We start from the raw sequence: 6,877 nt of genomic DNA, 5'->3' as shown, positions 1-6,877 counted from the left end.
CAAAAGCAATGGACAATGATACATAGATGTTGAGTCATAGTCAATAAGCATAATAAAAATATCCTGTCTCACCCCTTATATGTCTGTGCCGTGTAAGTGAATCATATATCTCATATGCCCTGATCTGGTCTAGCCTAAGGACTTCAATCAGTACAGCTCTAGATGCTAATCACTCCACTTACAAAGAATACTAAGTCTTAAACTACTAAGTGCTACTTCAATGGCCAAATAAGATCCTTCTAATTCTATACCTTGAAACTAAGTTCACTTTCTACTCAAAACCTTTGGTAGGTACTCAAAAAGATCACTAGGTTTTATTTTCATTTGAACATTCATTTCTTTTTTTTTTGAGTCCGACTAACGTAGACTGCAAGAAAATCATTTTGAAATCTTTCCGGAGGGTGCACATGCTGGTTAGGCACAAGAGCCATGCAACTACTAGATTACAGTCCACATAGACACATTCATGCTTCAATAGCAGAGGAATACTGACATAGACTTATTTTTTTTTTCATTTTTTTTTCATTTTTTTTTTCATTCACCCTAGATCACATCTTCAGAGTACACTACATGCCACAAAATTAGGATTAGCTCAACAAGACTTAGAAGTTCTTAAGAGTCCAATGAAGGAAAGAACTTAGTGTTCTAAGGCCAAGTACTCAAAGTAGTGTGTTACGCATACAAGAGAGTTAGAGAGTAGTCACATTGGCTATTCCTAGGGCATCGACAAAAAATTCAATGCACATGATAATACTAGGGGTAAAACAGGATTCAATAAAGCATAGAAACAAGTAACTCACATCAATCATTAGTCCAAGCTAAAAGAATCTTACAAGAATGAACAAAGCCATTATAGGTAACACTAGCATGTAGCAAATGATCCTAAAACATGAAATACACCCATCCCCACACTTAGTGTTGTACATTGCCCTCAATGTACACTAATCATGAAAAATATGCAAGATGAAGCAATGCAAATAATAAAGGACGGTGAAAACGAACTCCCCGGTTCAACTTGTGCTCGTCGTGAGGTAGGACGTGAGAGAATGTGTGGTGAGCAATACATGTCCCTTCCGACCTCAATTAAAACCCGGAAAGCCCACCAAATGCCCTTAATGCCCTGCGAGGCAAAAAGGGGACATCATCATTACACAAAGATTTAAAAATACAAGCACAAGGGGAAAACTAGAGAGTAGTCAACAAAAACACAAAGATGAAAATAAACTAAAGTTCGACAACACTAGTCGGTAGGGTAGAACCATGGCAACTTATCAAAATACAAAACAAAGCAAGCAAAAGTAAACAATATTTGTCCAAGCTCCATGTATTTGCTTCATCACAATCTGGTGCTGGTGGTGGTGGCATGGCGATAGAAGAAGTGGCTACAACAATACCCTAGGATGTATTTGTTTCATTAACCTTTCATTATGCTTTCCTTAATTGATGTTTTAATAGAGTTCCAATCTTGAATGCTTGTTGAATGTTTCTCCTTTAGAGTGACACTAGGGTTGAGAGCTCATCTTGGTAATCCTTGTGAGTGAGTGACATAACATGATTATTAGGCAAAGCTAGATTGGAGAGGGTCAAGAGGGTGATCGAGAGATAGCGGTGCGTCCCCTTTCCCCTCCGGTGTGATTTATCCCAACTCTATTTCCTAGAGTTCTTTGCGGTTATAATAGTGTGAAGTACTAAGAGAGAAACTCTACAGGGACTTAGTTGCGCAAGCAACAGAGTGAAGCGTTGAAGTAATCCTGATTATCTTGGGCTTAATTGTGACTAGGGGCCTTTCGCCTAGACCAAAGGGTTATGTCTATATATAGGAATAGGGTTTATCAACTAGAATCGCTACAACGTCTTACAACTTTACATAGTGTGAGGTATTGAGATTATCTGATTTCTCCACTGGGGCATAGTGTAGAGTTAGTCACAGTTGACCTTATTTTTGGGACCGTGTATCTTAGGATGTCTAGGACCCATTGAGTATTAGTTAGGAAGCATAATAGTTAGTTTTGCACTTTAACGGATAATCCTAAGCGAAGCAACATCCGAGTACCCCACTTCATATCGATTGTCTTTCCTCACACTTATTTGTGCATCTCTTTCTTGTTTCTTTTATCTTTGCTTACATTACATCTTATCAACACAATCATTGTTTCATCTTCGCTTGGTTAAGTAGCAACTTGAGTGTTTTTATTCCCTACTCTCTGTTGATATGATACCCACTCACCTGGGATTTATTACTTTGACAAACCCGTGCACTTGCCGGTCACACACAACGTCATTGTTAAGTTTTTGGTGCCGTTGCGGAGAGTAGGCGTTTAGAGATACTTTGCATTTTGCTATCTTAGCTATTCATTCATTCAATCTGTTTCACATCTTCTTATTTAATCATCGTTCGGATTTGTTTTCTTTCTTTTAGTGCAGCGCCAGGTTATGACCGGAGGGAACACTTCGATATTAATTAACGGTGATCCTGAACTTGAATGTACACTTAGAAGAAGGGGTAAAGAGCCTGTGCAAGAACCGTCCAATCAAGCTGAAATAGAAGTTGAAGGATCAGACAATATGGCATAGCAGAATGTGCAATAGAGAACACTTTCTGACTATGCCAGACCCTCAGTTTTCGGTACACAATCAAGTACTATGTGACCTCTCTTACAGCTCAAAATTTTGAGCTAAAGCCGGTATTCATCCAAATGATTTAGCAGTAAGTGCAGTTCAATTGTTTGGCCAATGAGAATACGAATAATCACATCGAAAACTTCTTGTAGGTTTGTGACATGCGGAAGATCAACGGTGTTTTGGATGATGATATCAGATTTAGGGGTTTTCCATTCTCTTTCAAAGAAAGAGCTAAGCAATGGCTTCATTCCTTGCCAAAAGCATCCATCACGACTTGGAACAAAATGGTTGAAGCTTTCCTTGTAAGGTACTTCCCTCCAGGAAAGTCGGCAAAACTTCATAATGAGATATCATCATTTGTTCAGAGGGAGCTTGAATCCTTGTTTAGACGTGGAAGTGATTCAAGGATCTCTTGCAGAAGTGTCCACAACACAGATTTTACGAATGGATGATCATTTAGACTTTCTACAATGGGTTGAATCCAAGTACAAGATAACTTATAGATGCCTCCACAAGAGGTACAATGGGTAGCAAGACCCCTAATGAAGACCGACAGTTGGTAGAAGAAATGGTCATGAATAGCTACCAATGGAATACAAAGGAGATGAATAAAGTAGCTGGACTCCATGAAATCGATGTGGTTACATCTTTGGCAGCCCAAGTAGAGGCATTGAGAAAGAAATTGGATACATTGACTTCTCTAACTGTGGCCGCAATCACGAGTTGTGATGGTCGTGGGGGTTCATATATGCCATATGATTGTCCTATTTCGATTACTACTTCAGCCCCGACTGAACAAGTAGACTTTATGGGCAATTCAGGAAGAGTACAAGGCAATCCATATAGCAACACCTACGACCAAGGGTGGAGAAACCACCCCAATTTCTCATGGAGTAACCAAGGGCAGCAAAAGGCCATGGCACCATTGGGTTTTCAACAGCAACAAGCCCCAAACATGGAGAATAGAGTTTCAGGCTTGGAGACCCAGATGACCGACTTAGAGAAAGCCTTAACCAAATTTATGCAATCATCAGATACATGGTTTCAATTGGTTGAGGCTACACTTTGCAACCACCCCACTTCATTACACAATCTAGAGAATCAAGTGGGGAAAATTGTGAAATTTCTATCAGAGAGACCACAAGGAAGCTTGCTAAGTAACACCGAGCCCATCAAAGAGAACATGTGAAGGCGATCACTTTGAGAAGTGTTCGTGAGGTTGAGGGTAGGGTTCCGAGTGAGAAGACCAATGTTGAAGCACCCGAGGTCAAGGAGGTTGAGGAAAGAGCGAACAAGGAGAAGGAGATGGTACCTTAGAAGCCGTACGCTTTCTTGGGTGAAGATATGGACCCAGGAAGCTTTATCATCCCGGACTTAGGGGCTAGTACCAATGTCATGCCGTACGCTTTATTTCAGAAGCTAGGCTTGGGAGAGCCCAGTCCCACTCGGATAACATTACAATTAGCGGACCACACGGTGAGACATCCAAGGGCCATCATTGAAGACGTGCTTGTCAAGATTGAGAAGTACATATTTCTTGTAGACTTCGTAGTGTTGAATTTCTATGAGGATGTAGATGTTCCTTTGACACTTGGGAGGCCTTTCTTCCGCACTTCCAAAGCACATATCGACATAAACGGTGGGGAGTTGACCCTTAGGGTGGGCGATGACTAGTTGACCTACCGCCTCGCCGAAGCCATGCAACATTCTCTTGACTTTGAGGATACTCTTTATTTTTTTAACACCACTAATGAACTAATTGATGAATATGTGTAGAAAATGTTGAATCCGGACCCGTGCGAGGGGTTGCTAGACCAAGAAGTAGAGGAAGAAGTATTAATGCTTGGTCTAGAGGGGAAATTACCATTTACCCCGGGGATTGTGAAGAAGGTGCTCTGGAAGATGAAGCGGGAAGGAGACACCACAAGAAATGCCCCAAAATTGTTGGGGATGAGCAAGAAAAAAACAAGGGTGACGAACCTTTGGACGGTAACAAGCTTGACAACTCTCCCTCTACCTTCAAGAGACTATGTTCATTATGCTTCCAAGCTATGGGTAAGAGGGGAACCTTCATCTATGAGCCCCTGTGAGGTAAGACAATGTACGCCAAGCTAAGTGACATTAAACAAGCGCTTCTTGGGAGGCAACCCAAGTCTTTATTGTTTTTCTAGTGTTTAGTTTAGTGTTTGCATTAATAAAACTTTGAGTGTTGGTGTCTTGATTTTTAGATGCTATTGCGGTGTTTTTCATGTGGATTATTTTGTGTTATCATGTACTTGAATGTGTTTGGCGAAGTTATTGGTCATTTGAGCAAGTTTTTCATATTTTCTCTTTTATATGTTGCATGGTAGGGTAGGCTTTGAGTGTATTTACATGTTCAGGAATTTTTTGCAGAGCTTGCACATTTTTCTAAGTCATCCAGAGAAAACACACGCCCGTGGGTATCCACTGTAAGCTCATTCAGAGAAGGCACATGGGCATAGACTCGCCCCTGTGAATGACCTATTGACGGTCACACGCCCGTGGATAATTTCCACGCTGGTGTGTGTCTTCCTGTAGAGACTGAGTGACTTTTCCCGAGAATACGTAGGGGCGTGGATCTACCATTGTGGATGATCCAGTGCTATACGCACAGGCGTAGGTAGTTTCCACACGCTCATGTGAATCTCTACAGAAGAGCTCTCCTCCATACCAAGAATACACAGGGGTGTGTGAGTGCCCCTATAAGCTGGGCCTGTAAAGGTCCACGCCCGTGTGGAATTTCCGCATGGCGTGTGATATACTTAGAGTCTAAAAATGTGATTTCACAGGTACTGTTGCAGGTACTATTCACAGTCGACTAAAAATGTGATTTCTAGAGAATCCACATGCGCTGTGGAACATCTAGAGGCCCGTGTGGATGCCTGATTCTTGCCCTTTTAAAGCCGTGATTCAGCTGGATTTCAACATCTTTCTTTCCATCTCTTCTCCAACTTTTGAGAGGCTAGCGGCTAAGGTTTAGAGAGCTATTGGCAAAGGTTATTGGTGGAGCTTTCGTTGGCCCAGATCTGGCGAAGTGTGCCCTCGGCGGACAAGGCGACCTTTATGGGAGACGAGGCTACTCCACAAGACCATCGACACAACTATCGTGGGGGGTTTTCCTATAGACCACTTGTTTTCACTTTCGATTTTATGATTAATTGTATCTTGCTCCATTGAGAGCTAAACCCCTAGTGGGTACATAGATTTGTGAAGCCTATGATATATTTGTTTCATTAAACCTTTTATTATGCTTTCCTTAATTGATGTTTTAATTGAGTTCCAATCTTGAATGTTTGATTGATTGAGTACTACCTTAGAGTGACACTAGGGTTGAGAGCTCACATTGGTAACCCTTGTGAGTGAGTGACACACCATGAGAGTTTGACAAAGTTAGATTGGAGAGGATCGAGAGGGTGAGTCGAGAGGCAGTGGAGCGTTCCCTTTCCCCTCCAACGTGATTTATCATACCTTCATTTCCTTGAGTTCTTTGCGGTCACAATAGATTGAAGTACTAGAGGATGAACTCAGCTGGGGCTTAGTTGCGCGAGAAACAGAGTGAAGCATTGAAGTGAAATCTAGTATATGGGGCTTAATTGTGACTAGGGGCCTTTCACCTGGACCAAAGGGTTAGGTCTACACACAGGAATAGGGTTTAGCACTTGGAATCCCTAGAACTCCATGCAACTTTATATAGTGTGAGGTGTTGAGACTGTTTGATTTATTCACCAGGATATAGTATAGAGTTAGTCACGGTTGACCTTAGATTTGGGACCGTGTATTGTACGATCTCCATGACTCATTAATGCATTAGTTAAGAAGCATAATAGTTGGTTTTGCACTTGAAAAGATTATCCTAGGCGAAATAACATCTGAGACCCCACTTCTATCGATTGCCTTATCTCTCACTTACTTGTGGCTTTTATTCTTGTTTACATTACTCCTTATCAACACAATCATTGTTCATCTTTACTTGTTTGGAGTACTGCAGCGCTTTTACTAGAGCAGTTACACTGTAGTGGTTACTATAGCTCATCACGAGCTTCTCGGCAGAAAACATGAAATCCTGAGGGGCCGGTATACGGCCGGTATACTGACCCATTTACCCATCGGGATCTGGGTGTTTAAAGGCTTTGAAGGGGCTACTTTTGTGAAAGGGGGATCATCTTCTTGGAGAAAAAAAAGCTAGGGTTTGAAAATCACTTCCACATCACCTTGAACCCGAGATTTAGGAGGG

General features: G+C 41.6%; 1 non-coding gene across 1 annotated transcript; it reads right to left on the bottom strand.

The window, feature by feature from the left end:
* Positions 1 to 2,954: 2,954 nt before the first annotated feature.
* LOC120271347 lies at positions 2,955 to 3,060 on the bottom strand. The gene has a single exon (XR_005539960.1). It is a non-coding gene; the product is annotated as a small nucleolar RNA R71 (small nucleolar RNA).
* Between the last annotated feature and the right edge of the window lie 3,817 nt (positions 3,061 to 6,877).

Source organism: Dioscorea cayenensis, chromosome 10, assembly GCF_009730915.1.
Source record: "Dioscorea cayenensis subsp. rotundata cultivar TDr96_F1 chromosome 10, TDr96_F1_v2_PseudoChromosome.rev07_lg8_w22 25.fasta, whole genome shotgun sequence".
Lineage (NCBI taxonomy): Eukaryota > Viridiplantae > Streptophyta > Magnoliopsida > Dioscoreales > Dioscoreaceae > Dioscorea > Dioscorea cayenensis.
The sequence above is the reverse complement of the archived record's forward strand: the minus strand, read 5'-3'. Positions and strand labels throughout refer to the sequence as shown.